This window comes from Mus caroli, chromosome 3 (assembly GCF_900094665.2).
Source record: "Mus caroli chromosome 3, CAROLI_EIJ_v1.1, whole genome shotgun sequence".
Classification (NCBI taxonomy): Eukaryota; Metazoa; Chordata; class Mammalia; order Rodentia; family Muridae; genus Mus; species Mus caroli.
This window is the reverse complement of record NC_034572.1, coordinates 150,570,977-150,583,184: the sequence shown is the minus strand read 5'-3', so window position 1 is coordinate 150,583,184 and position 12,208 is coordinate 150,570,977. Positions and strand designations below refer to the sequence as shown.

The window sequence follows — 12,208 nt, the reverse complement described above, 5'->3', positions numbered from 1 at the left end:
GGAGGGAGGGAGGGAGGGAGGAAGGAAGGAAGGAAGGAAGGAAGGAAGGAAGGAAGGAAGGAAGGAAGGAAGGGACAGGCCTCAAAATTAATTGTGGAAGTATGGGCATTCTCAGAATCAAAATGGAGTGCTTATGCAAGCTACCACCAAAAGCACACAGAGCTGAGACTAATAAAGGGCAGTCTCCTGTGTCACCTGATAGAAACTGTTCTAGATTCACAGAGGACACCATAATGTTGAATAAAAGGCAGTAGTCCTGTCCAGTGGCTCTCTTCAGCCTCATACTGATACCATTCTACTGTAGGATTGCTATTTCCAGAATGATGCATCCTCCTTACATTTGTCTTTAAAACATTTCTGAACTTCCATATGAATACAACACAATTGACTCTGATGTGGAGATGTCTGTGTTCCTCAAATATTTATCACCAGCATTAGTCTTGTAACTTAAGCTGGCAGGCAAATCATGGCCTCAGAATTCCATAAACAGAGGAAATCCCCTGTGGTTTCTCTAGGAAGAAAGAAGACAGGGAGAATTCATGAGTCAGCTTTTCTTACTGTCCTATTTCCTTCTCTGAAGGGTGAGATTGAAGAGATGAACATTTTTCATTGTGCTAGATGTCAGCTTCTGCTCCAGGGTCCTCCATGCCTGCAGTAGCTCTGGGTGGGGGGAGTACCAGTTGCTCCCCTGCAGAGTGTGTGCATCAATTTACCTCAGGGTTGACAGAGCAGAACAGTTTTGTTTTAGGATGAACATGTCAATATCTAAAGGTCATAATTTGACCTCTGTGCTATTTGTTGTTCTAGTTAAAGCACAAAGGCCTAATTAGCTGGTTGCACAGTCTGGAACAGAGGGCTTGCCAATGCTGTCCTCACCCACTGTTGGCTTCATTTCTCAGCACAGAGGGTTACAGCAAAGAGCTGTGTTAGTAGGACTTTCCTTGCCATGAAAACCAAAGAGAAGTAATGAAGGAGGAAAGATTTACATTGGCTTCAGAGTGTTCAGTACAGGGTTGTATGGGTCTTGCTGTTTTAGGATTGAGGTTAGAAAAAAAATTACCTTGGTGGGAGCATATTCGGGAGGAGAGTACTAAACTCGTGGTAGGCAGGAATAGGAGGAAGTGAGAGGGAGGGAGGAAGGGAGGGAGGAAGAGTGAGGGGATCTAGTGCAATGTATATAGGATGTATCTCTTTAGAGTACACCCAGCTTCCTTGAACTTGGTCTACTGCCTAATAAGGACCATTAAATTATGAATAAAGGATTAACTCATTTGATGGGACCAAATCTTCTGTACATGAGACTTTGTAGTTTATATCAAAACCACAACAATTTTTGATCTCTCTCTCTCTCTCTCTCTCTCTCTCTCTCTCTCTCTCTCTCTCTCTCTCTCTCTCTGTGTCTGTCTGTCTGTCTGTCTCTGTCTCTGATACAAGGTCTCTCTATGTAGCCCTGTCAGTCTTGGAACTAACTCTACAGATTGGGGTGGTCTCAAACTCACAGAGATTTGCCTGCCTCTGCTTCCTGAGTGCTGGGATTAAAAGTGTGCACCATGCCCATCTTGAAATTTATTTCTTTTAAAAGGCATAATAATTATGAAGCCTTTGGGTCTTGATTATACAGGGAGACTATCTCAAAAACAAAAAAAGGAAGGAAAGAAGAGTAAAGGAAGACACTCTGTAAAGTTTTGCTAACACCATGTTAACTGTATAATTAAAATCTGCATCTACTCTAGTGACAATGCATGTACAGACATGCAGGCAGATGTGTAGGGACCAGTATGCTCAAGACCTTCAAGACCTGGAAGATCAAGTTCTTAGCACAAAGGACATGTATTTGCCCTAGAGGGACAAGGAGCAGGAAATAAGAGACAAAGACAGGAGATCAGAAAACAAGGGAAAAGGGGAAGGGAACAAGATAGAGGGGAAAGGACACAGCAGTGTCTCTGGGTAGAGAGGAGACAGACAAGGCTCGTGGACAAATAAGTGAGACAAAGGAGCTTTTGATTGTTAGCTTTAATACTTTGATCTAGTCTACTTCTGACTAGACCTTTATAGTCAGCCTCAGGAGTCAGAAGTGACCAAATAAGGAAATAGACCTTGGGGGCTAGCTTTAGTAATATAATCAGTTTTTAAGAAGACAGAGGTAATGTGGGAGAAGAGCAAAGTCTGCCAGAGCCATGTTTGCCATGCTCCGACCACCCATGGTTCCTTCATGCACATATGCATGAGTATTCTAATGTAGCCCTTATATATATATATATATATATATATATATATATATATATATATATATATGCCTATCCAGTTATTGCTACATGATGATATATTGCTCATTGATGGCCCACATTATGTGTTAGTAACTCCATAAAATATGTATAGTACTTAATGTTGTTGTTGTAGCCTTGTTAATTTGTGCAAATGTCCTTTGCTCATGATGTTTATACAATGGACATTTGTACAAACATCATGATGTTTGTGTAATACGGGCATGCACACACATACTCCCATACTCCTAGTCTTGAAAAGTGTTATCCTCAGTGCAAACTGTTGGTTTCAAGAAGCCTTCAGGAGTAAGTCTAAGGATTGTTGGCATTCCCTCAGAGAAGGAAGGGGGTAGACCCTCACCTGAGTGTGTCTAACTGGCCCCCCACTCCTTGCCCCAGTCATTTGTATGTACTTGGGCCCTAATTGCAATGAGGAGGAGTGTCTAGGGGAGGGACTTGAACATATAGTCTGGGGAGGTTGGTTGAGGGGCTCTATCTGTGCAGTCATAGGAAGCTGTCATCTATGCTGGGTAGAGCCCTTTCAGTTGGGCAGCTCCACATGAGTCTGTTTTTGTAGAGTCCTGGCATGAAGCTCTTGGTAGGAAGTTCCCATTCCCAGTTGTGGGGCTGAGACTTCAGCCTGATGACTGAAACATGGCAATCCAACAGGGGAAGTGTTTGACCTCTGGACTAAGAGTAAGGCATGTCATACTGCCACCTCACCTGCTCTGTCCAGCATGTCTGAGTTCTTCAAAGCTCTGGGGGCAGGTCAGCTTTATATTCTGTCTTCTGTGCTATTCCACAAGTTGATTTTTCTGAAGGCAGAAGAATAGCTTCCTGATGCATCATCAGTGTGGAGGAGGGGCTGTTCTTCTCTTCAGCCTGGCAAGAGCTACCATAAAAAGGAGTAATTCGAGTTTCATAAGAAAACTGTATCTCATCGCTCTGCCTTGTGGTGACCTTTGAATCCTTCATCCCCACACATCTACTGTTACTCTGGCAGAGCCTGTGGGATATCCCCTTGTCTTGATTTATACTGTTCAGAATTTCAACACCAACAACTTGAAGTTTAGGCTATTTCTTTCTCCCCTTTCTTAAACAAACAAAAGTTAACCCAACTCAGTAATTTTAAAATCCACAGATAACTCACAGTTTCAAAATAAACCCTAATCCATGAAACTTCAACGAGGATTTGCTTGAAATTATGCGAGAACATTTGAGTATTATACAGAACTCAGGAAGATATGTATAAATTTGCTTGAGAACTACATTTTCCTCCAGGCTGGAGTTTGCCAAGAGAGTCCTGGGCTCCTGAGAGCACTTCTTATTTCTTGTCTTGACCTAGCCCTCAGTTCCTTCCTAACCTTAGGCAGGAATTTTGGATTAGAGCATTGGTTCTGAAGAGCTGTGGTGTGTTCATTAGACTGGAGTAGAGCAGATAGCAACCCACTGTACAGCCAGAGCCTGCATCTAAAATACAATCATACCTGACTAGTACCTTGTTTTAACTGTGCCTGTGTTCAGTTTCTGAAGTCACATGGTGACAGGCCACAGAGGGAGAAAGCAGAATATTGAACAGGGTCAGACACCAGGAGCTCATTTATAATCTATTAGCACAGGAAAATTTAACCAGGATCCATAATCTTCTAAGTGAAGCAAAATGAACATTAGGACCCATCCTAAGCAAACAAATTAGTGCTAGATTTGAATAAAAATCCACACAAAGATTCTAGGTTATTACGGCCAATTGAACCCTTTGCCCCTCACACCTTGATGTCCTGATACACTAAAGAACCTAAAGGTCAGGTTCATTTTAATGGTGAAATTACTTGTTGATGGCACTTTGGGGCAGGCCTAATAGTCTGAGTTTGATACACAGATCTCACAAGTTGTCAGGAAAGAACTCTCAGGAGAGAGTTGTCATCTTACCTTTACTCTTTTATGACCACACGCAAGTACCTGAATGCACACACAAAAACACTAAATAAAAAAATAATTTTAAAGATACTCTTTTCTGTTTTATTTCAGAATGTTCTCCAGCATCACCTACTTACGAATTGAGAGCACATTGTTCAACCTTTACATCGTCTGTGAAGATACTGAGTCAGACCAGGTGTTCTTGAGAGTTCTTGTAGCATTAACCATTCAGCACAGTTCTCACGCAGGAACACAGATGTCATAAGGGTTAGGTGGCACCAGCCTCACATCAAATAGTCCCTTAAGTACATGCACCAGAGTTGAACAATCTTTAAAAACACAGGATGGAAAAGGTCCAGAGAGGAGAGAGAAGAGGGTAAGAACTTGGACAAAGCAGGAAAAGCTCACAAAAATACACAAAATACACAAAATATTTACTACACAGATCATGTCTGATAGAGACATTTCTCCAAAGCCAGGTGATGTAGATGTTTGGTAGGTCAATGCTTCAGCTGGTATTCTGTAGAAATAAGTTCCAATAGATGTGTTGGCAAGTAAATGCTAGCAAATGAAGAGTAAATCTTCCTTCTTCCAATGTCCTTATGTAATTCTCCAGTGGAAGGTGTGGCCCAGATTGCTTGGATCTGGGACTTGTTTTGTCCCAGGCTGACCTTGAACTCAGAGATTTCCTTGCCATAGTCTACTGGGATTAAAGGTGTGTACTACCTTTCCCGAGCCTAAACTTTTCATTGCCACTATGCCTCAGGATCTCCATGACAAGATCCCAGGTCAGAAATCTGTGTCTTCCAGTCTCAAGATATGGATCACAGGCAAGTCCTCAAATTCTGGATTGTAGTTTATTCCAGATATAGTCACGTTGACAAGGAGGATTAGCTATTACAGTCTGAAATTCACAGAAATGGTGGATTAATTTCTAAAATTTCTGTTTCAGTTGCTTATTTTCAGACTTGAGCTAGTGGAAAAATATTTGTTTTGTTGGACTTTAACAGTACATAAAATACATGCCCTATAGTGCACACTCTCAGTGCCTTGGGGAAGATCCTATCTGCTACTGTGTTAAACATTAGCATCAGTACAAACTCATGATGTCAATGGTCAAGAAGAGCTGGTGTGTTATTTTGAGCTGGCTTTGAACTCTGTAGCAGTAGCAGTAGCAGTTTCAGCTAACCAATTCAGAGTGTTACCAGAGTAGTAAGGTCCAGGGCCATGCCCTGGTAGGTCTGAAGAGCTAGGCTCAGGTACTTCCTCAATATGTCAATTCAAAATACAACTAATAGTGAAAAGCTGAGAAAAGAGATTTATTCAATGGTCTCATTTAGAAGAAAACCAGAAAAGAAATCTAGTAACCCCACCTCCCCAAGTCCATTTTTAGGGTTTCATCATGAGGTCTGTGTTTAAACAGAGGGTAAGCAGCATGCCTAACAGTCAGGGCAAAGATGTAGCTCCTCCTGTCTTTGTCTCTGTTCTCATGTCTCTTCTGAAAAGTAGTCTGACAAGTCATCAGAATTGTGTGACCTCTCTTTCTGGTAGACAAGTGCCCCCTCTGGCTGACACCAGGTTCCCAGCATGAGATTTCTGGGGGAAAATACCAATTCCTGGGGTTCATTATCTTCATAGTCTGATAGCCAAAAGGAGAGGCACAAAGAATCCTGTCCCTCTTGCCTGGAAGGTTATAATTGTTTCCATCTCTGTTAAATGGGCAGTGGAAACAAAACACAGTGGGCCTTCAGTTCCTGAACATCATAGCTGCTCTTTTCCTTTCCATGTAGCATGTTTTTTGTTCATTTCATTGTATAGCATCTTCAGGAAGAATATATATAGAGGGAAACCCACAAAATAAATGCACCACTTTGAAATCTAGTCCCTAAGGTAACCAGTACTTCTAATTGATGTATATCCTGCTATACTCTGAAAACTACCACTGTGGCCTCAATTCTACTATCCATAAAGACATTCATTCAGCCTTGAACTTTAATCAATGCCCAGTATAATGAAAGCTGTGAAGGCTCTCTATACAACAGAGCTGTTGGTTTGGGAATGAGTTTGCCAGAGACTTGGGGAAACTTAGGTAAGCTGTTCTAAGCTGGTATCTCTTATTTTCATAGGTAATTAGAGGCAAAAGAATATGTTATATGACATAATGGTGACAATTTACATTAATGCCAGATAGATGGTAGGAAAACATCTTTATTGGAATGCCTGGGGTTGGTTGGTATTCTGTACCTAAGTGTACTTCAGTGGCCAGAACCTGGCAACTGTGGTTTTTCCTGTGTAAAGCAGAGTGGTATCTGTTTCAGCTGCCCAACGCAGATCTTTGCAGAACAAAACAGCAACAGAATTACTTTGAACTATTGCAGGAAGGATTACTTAATGTTCCTGAAATTCTAGTGATGCTTTGAAATCTCTGGATTATTTGTTTTTCTCACGTGAATGCTTTTGCGTAAGTCAAACTTTGATAGCTATCAACTAGATAGCAAACACACAGTGAGGTGTTACACACAGCACACATAGAGACTTTGTGTTTTCAGCTTTTTTACTTACTCACCCGATGGGAACAAGCACCTGCTGCCTTCCAGTAGTGCTGAGAGCAGTGGGGACTGACCTTGCAGGCCTTGGAGAAGAGGGAGAGTGAGAGCTGGAGGAGAGAAGGGGAGGGGGAGAGAGGCAAAGAGACAGAGAGACAGAGACAGAGACAGAGACAGAGAGATCTGTAAGACAGACCCACCCTCACACTAAACTTTAACCTTAGCTCCTTACATTCATAGATCACCAGTCTGAAAGTGAGGGGTAAGCTGAATAATCGAGCAAACAAAGTAATCATGATATGTAATGGCACCCTTCTAAATTATGCAGCATGACCAGAAATTTGGTCAATATTTTTATGAGAGTTGGAGGAATTATCTACTTATTTTCACATTCCATTCCATGTACTGAAGGACCCAGCTTGTCATTTGCTGTTAGTTTTCTGCAATTTCTTTTTGATGGCTTCTTCACCTATGTTTCTTATAATTCCTTGACTTTATTTTGATTACCATTGTGAAGTTTCATATCTCTTGCAAGTTGTAAAATTTTAATTGACACAGTGTTACTTTAGCAGTGGAGGCCCATTAAAAGAAAGCTATTTCCTCTTGGTCAAAAGAACAAAATCTACCTCTGAGAGGAGACAATTGTGTACCATAAACATCATTTATGGGACTCCATTGGGCAGGTCAGTCACCTGACCAAGGATAGGAGGAATAAATATTCCTTTAGATAATTGGCCCAGTTAAGGCTTCTATTGCTGTGATGAAACATCATGACCAAAAACAAGTTGGGGGTTAAAGTTAGGGTTAGTGTTTGGCTTGCTCATTCATATTTCAGTTCATCATTGGAGGAAGTCAGGACGAGAACTCAAAAAGGACAAGAGCCTGGAGGCAGGAAGTGATGTAGAGGTCATGGAGGGTGCTTCTTACTGATTTGCTCATCATGACTTGCTTAGTCTTCTTTCTTGTAGAACCCAGAACCATCAACCCAGGCATGGTACCACTCATGAAAGGCTGAACCCCCCCCCCCATCAATTACTAATTAAGGAAATGTCCTAGAGCCAGATCTTCTGAAGATATTTTCTCAGTTGAGGCACCCTTCTCTCTGATAACTCAAGCTCCTGTCAAGTTGACATAAAAACTGGCCAGTACAATAATGTACTTTTCTCTCCCAGAAACTGTGCCCCTGCAAGTCATCTCAGAGCCTTCTTGGTGTTCTCTTAGGTGTATTTACCTTTCTGACTCAAAAAAAAAAAGGTGACTAACCCTTAAAAATTATATATTTTTTCTATTTCTTGAAATTAAAACATAATTACATCATTCCCCTTCCTCTGTCTAACTCCTTTCCTGTACCCCCTTTCCCTTTTTTCTTTAATTGTTGATACATGTGTATATATCACATATATTCCTAAATATATAAAATATAGCCTGCTTAGTCTATATAACTTTACTTGTGTATATGTGATTTCATGGCTGACCACTTAACATTAGATAACCAATTGGTTAATTTTCCAGGAGGCCATTTCTCCTGCTTTCAACATTCCTTAGTTGCCTGTAGCTCTTTGTGTAGGGTTGAGGCCCTATGAGCTTTCTCCCATACTTGTGTACATGTCTGTTATCTGTTGGTGTCTGCATTGCTCAGGTCCTGCTTAGGCAGTCATGTTGGTGACCCTGCATCCATAGGTGTAGCTTCTAGGAGACATAATCTCACAGCACACCTCCTGCTCCTCCAGCTCTTACAGTCTGTATGCTCTCTTCTGCTATGGTTCCTGAGCTGATTTTGTTTTTTGTGTCTTTGTTTCAGATGTTGGCCAGCTGCTTCATCTGATACTCTGGACTTCTCCACTTTTTCTCTAAAGCTCCCTTCCTCCCTCCCGGCCACGGGTTTGCTGTCTGTTGCTTGTGGACAACCAGGCCTAAATCAGAAACAGAGGGTTTCTCTCCTTCTCTCCATCCTCTTTCTCCAGGCACCTGCCGAGATTTACAGTTTTCTTGCTCTGTTTTTTCTTTTTTAATTCTTATTCTGAAATCTCAAGCTGAAGATGCAAAATGTAAAATGAAAGTAATATCAAGGCATTCCACTTGAACGCTGTACAAGATGTACAACAAGTTTGAAGCCTGGATCCCTTGGGGAGTAGTTTTTATAAAGATTCACTCTTCCCTTGTATAATTTTAAAGCCAATCTAACCGCAAAGGTCACTTACTACGTAGGGGAGTGGTAGCTTCCTCTGCTTGTCATGGATTTACTTGCTAATGGAAGTTATTTTTTTTCTCTCACAGCTGGAATACTTTCCCTCAATCATCTTTGCTCTGTGTGTGATCTGGCACAGCTCAAGACAGTAACTTCAGTTCTGAATACTGATAGCACTGTATAAGGGAAGTGTAATACCATCTACAGAGGAGGAAGCACCGCTGACTGTCTTCATGTCCCTGAGATCACAGGTCCACAGTAATACCATCTACAGAGGAGGAAGCACAGCTGACTGTCTTCACATCCCCGAGATCACAGGTCCACACAGAACCCTTTTGACAGAATTCAAGGGAGGCAGACATTTCAACCACTGAAAAACCAAACCAAACCAAAATCCAAAACATGGGTTCCACCCTAGCCAGCCACCTTCAAGAACCACAGGTCTTCATAAAGTATTTCTGGCTAATGAGGACTGTGTTTACAGCTGAGTGGCAAGATCTACTAGTGGGTTGTGCAATCATTGGGTGACTAATAACACACTTATTTTGAAAATAGCCTGGAAAAGACTACAATGAAGTAGAATTAAAAAAAGTCAAAGCACATCATACCTACAAAAAAATGAATGTTGGAAATCACCAGGCATGGTCAGGAAAGAGATGACAGGTGTTTGTGGTGAGTTTGTGCATGTGAGAGTCAAGAAGCTCACAATCACTGTGCTCAGCACACACGGGGGTGACCTAAGAGGTGACGTTGGACCCTGACCAGGCCGTTGTACTGAGTTATGAGTAAAAACATTCTTCTGCATGCAGAGAACCAAAATAGGCTCTCGCTCTCAGAGGTGTCACGACAGGACACCTGAGAGCTGTGCAGAAGGCTCATCCAAGCAGTAACCAGATAGTAGCTGCAGTTGCAGCAGACAACAAGGAACAAGGCCTATGTACACTTGCTTTCTTCCTGCTGCAGAATTGAGCACACGTGGCACATACAGCCTACATCTCTCATAGCTTCTGTGACAGTGTTCTGGCTGTGGGCTTCTCATTTTCCATAGATCACCAAAATTTCTTGACCCCCTCCCCCCTCAAAAAAATTGTGCATCATGCTCGTGGCCAGCTGAGTAGTGTGGTTTTATTCAATGCCAGTGTCCTGCAGAAGGAATGCGTGCTGTTATCGGGAGCATCTTCACTATTCAGCCTGTCTCACACACTGCTGTTTAATATGTGAAGGGTCAGTGACAGTTGCCACAGAAAGAAAGCTTCAGTGTAAGGGATCTCAGAAAGGGAAGCCAGGGGGGATGTTGAGTCGACTGCAGGAGCTCCGCAAGGAGGAGGAAACCCTGCTGCGTCTAAAGGCGGCTCTGCACGACCTACTGAACCACCTCAAGGTTGAAGAATTAGCCCTTCAATCCATGATAAATTTTCGAGGAAGGACTGAGACACCGTCTTCTCAGCCTGCACCTGAACAGTTATGTGATATGTCCCTACATGTAGACAATGAAGTGACAATAAATCAGACTACACTGAAGCTGAGTACAAGGAGCCCTATGGAAGAAGAGGAGGAGGAAGAGGAGGAGGAAGAATCTGATTCGTAAAGGGGGATCAAGGGCAGGGTAGTTATACAAACTAAGTCTCAGGTGCTTCATCTCTTCAAAGTCATCTTGCAGGGCCTATGTGAAAGATAAACTTATGAATGGAAGAGGCTCAGCCCATAAAGTATCTACATTCAAATATGAAGACCTGAGTTTGGAGCCCCAGAATCTGTATAAAAACATAGAGTGTCACATGCCTGTAACCCCAGCACTGGGGATAGGAAGAACAACAGATCCCAGAAGCACACTGGCCAGCCCGTCTAGCCAAACCAGTGAGTTCTGATTCACTCAGAGACCTGTCTGAAGAGAACAGTTATAATGGCATAGAGGCCCAGCACATCTCAATCCCAGCACACGAGAAAAGGGATTAAATAGCAAGCTGCAAAAATAAAAATAAAAAATAAAAAATAAAAAAAAGGGAAGCCAGAGAGACTGGGGTTGGGGGGGGGGCAGTTACCAAGCAAAGCAACCAACAAAACAAGTATAAAACCATTCTTCCTTTAAATACACATTATTCCACATACATTCTAGACCAGGTACTGTGCTGGACCTGGGAAACTGACAAGGCTAAGACATGGTGCCCTAACAGGACATGGCTGGCAACTGGAGTGATTCTTAGAGATAACATTTCCTAGAAACAACTCCTGCTCACAGAACTTTATATACATTAATCTGATAACTTTAAGGGGCAGGCAGGAGCTGTTATTGATATTTTATAAATAATAAAACTAAGCCACACAGAGTTAATGCCTTGCCTGAGCACCACTGTAAGTGGCAGAGCTGGGGTTGGTCTTATCTTTAATGCATTGCGTTGGATCCTGCCTGAGTCTGGGACACAAGTAGGAAACAAACACTCAAGAAATGATACAGTTCAGCTGTGCACACACCACCTACAACTGACACAGAGACGACTGTCCACAGGGATGCGTCCTAGAAGGAGTTCAGAGGAGATGATCAGGGAAGGAGCCTCAGGAGAGCCATGTATAATGGAACAATGAGAGAGATACTGCACTTTGCCTTGTGGAAAGAGTGGTGGTGGGCATCCCAGGGGGTCAGGATTTCAAAGCTGGGGAATCAACTGGACTTTGGGGATGTGGTAATGCAGTGGGCTTGGGATCTCTGGAGAATACTTGAAATCAGAGAGTTAGAGGATATATAAGAGGCTGCTGGATCGGTCATCAGCAGAGGGTTGTCTGCCACTTTATGGATTCAAGTCTTGAGCCTGAAGGTTATAGAGACCTGATGCATTTTAAGTAAGAGGAAGCTGGGACAGCATCCAAGATTAGACCTCTGTGTAGTACCAAGGGCAGAATGGACAAGGATGGGCAGAGGAAAGAAGGGAGAAGGAGAGAAGAAATCTGAAGGCAGCTGCCATCACCAGCCAGGAGAGCACAAGGCAGTAATTATGGGCACTGAAGCCAAGGACTGAGAATGCTGCCGTTTGGAAAAGGTGCTGGGTATGGGATGAAATAGGAGTCAGGTTTAGGGTATTTTCAAGGACCTTGACTTAAAAACAGGACCACTAAAGAGAAGAAAGTCACAAGCAAGAAAAGAAAATCAAGGATCAAGGTCCCACTGAAGGGCTGAGCACAAACAGGACTTTGGGAAGACAGAGTAGGTATGAAATCAGACAGTGGGGGCACAGCTCTTCATGACTCTCTGCCTGAACCTGTCTTAATGTAAGTCTCTTGAAGAACTCAGGCCTCAT

The 12,208-nt window shown here is 42.5% G+C and overlaps 1 pseudogene across 2 annotated transcripts in view; it reads left to right on the top strand.

Annotated features, from left to right (window-relative positions):
• Window positions 1-11,564, top strand: part of LOC110291266 — a 14,717-nt pseudogene extending 3,153 nt beyond the window's left edge. Inside the window, exons 1-2 of one of the 2 annotated variants that reach the window (XR_002377545.2) lie at window positions 4,321-4,377; window positions 9,005-10,890. The product of XR_002377545.2 is annotated as an snRNA-activating protein complex subunit 5 pseudogene, transcript variant X1 (transcript). Of the gene's footprint in view, window positions 1-4,320; window positions 4,378-9,004 lie in introns of those variants that run through there. The other variant, XR_003836168.1, reaches the window with a different exon arrangement.
• Window positions 11,565-12,208: the final 644 nt, after the last annotated feature.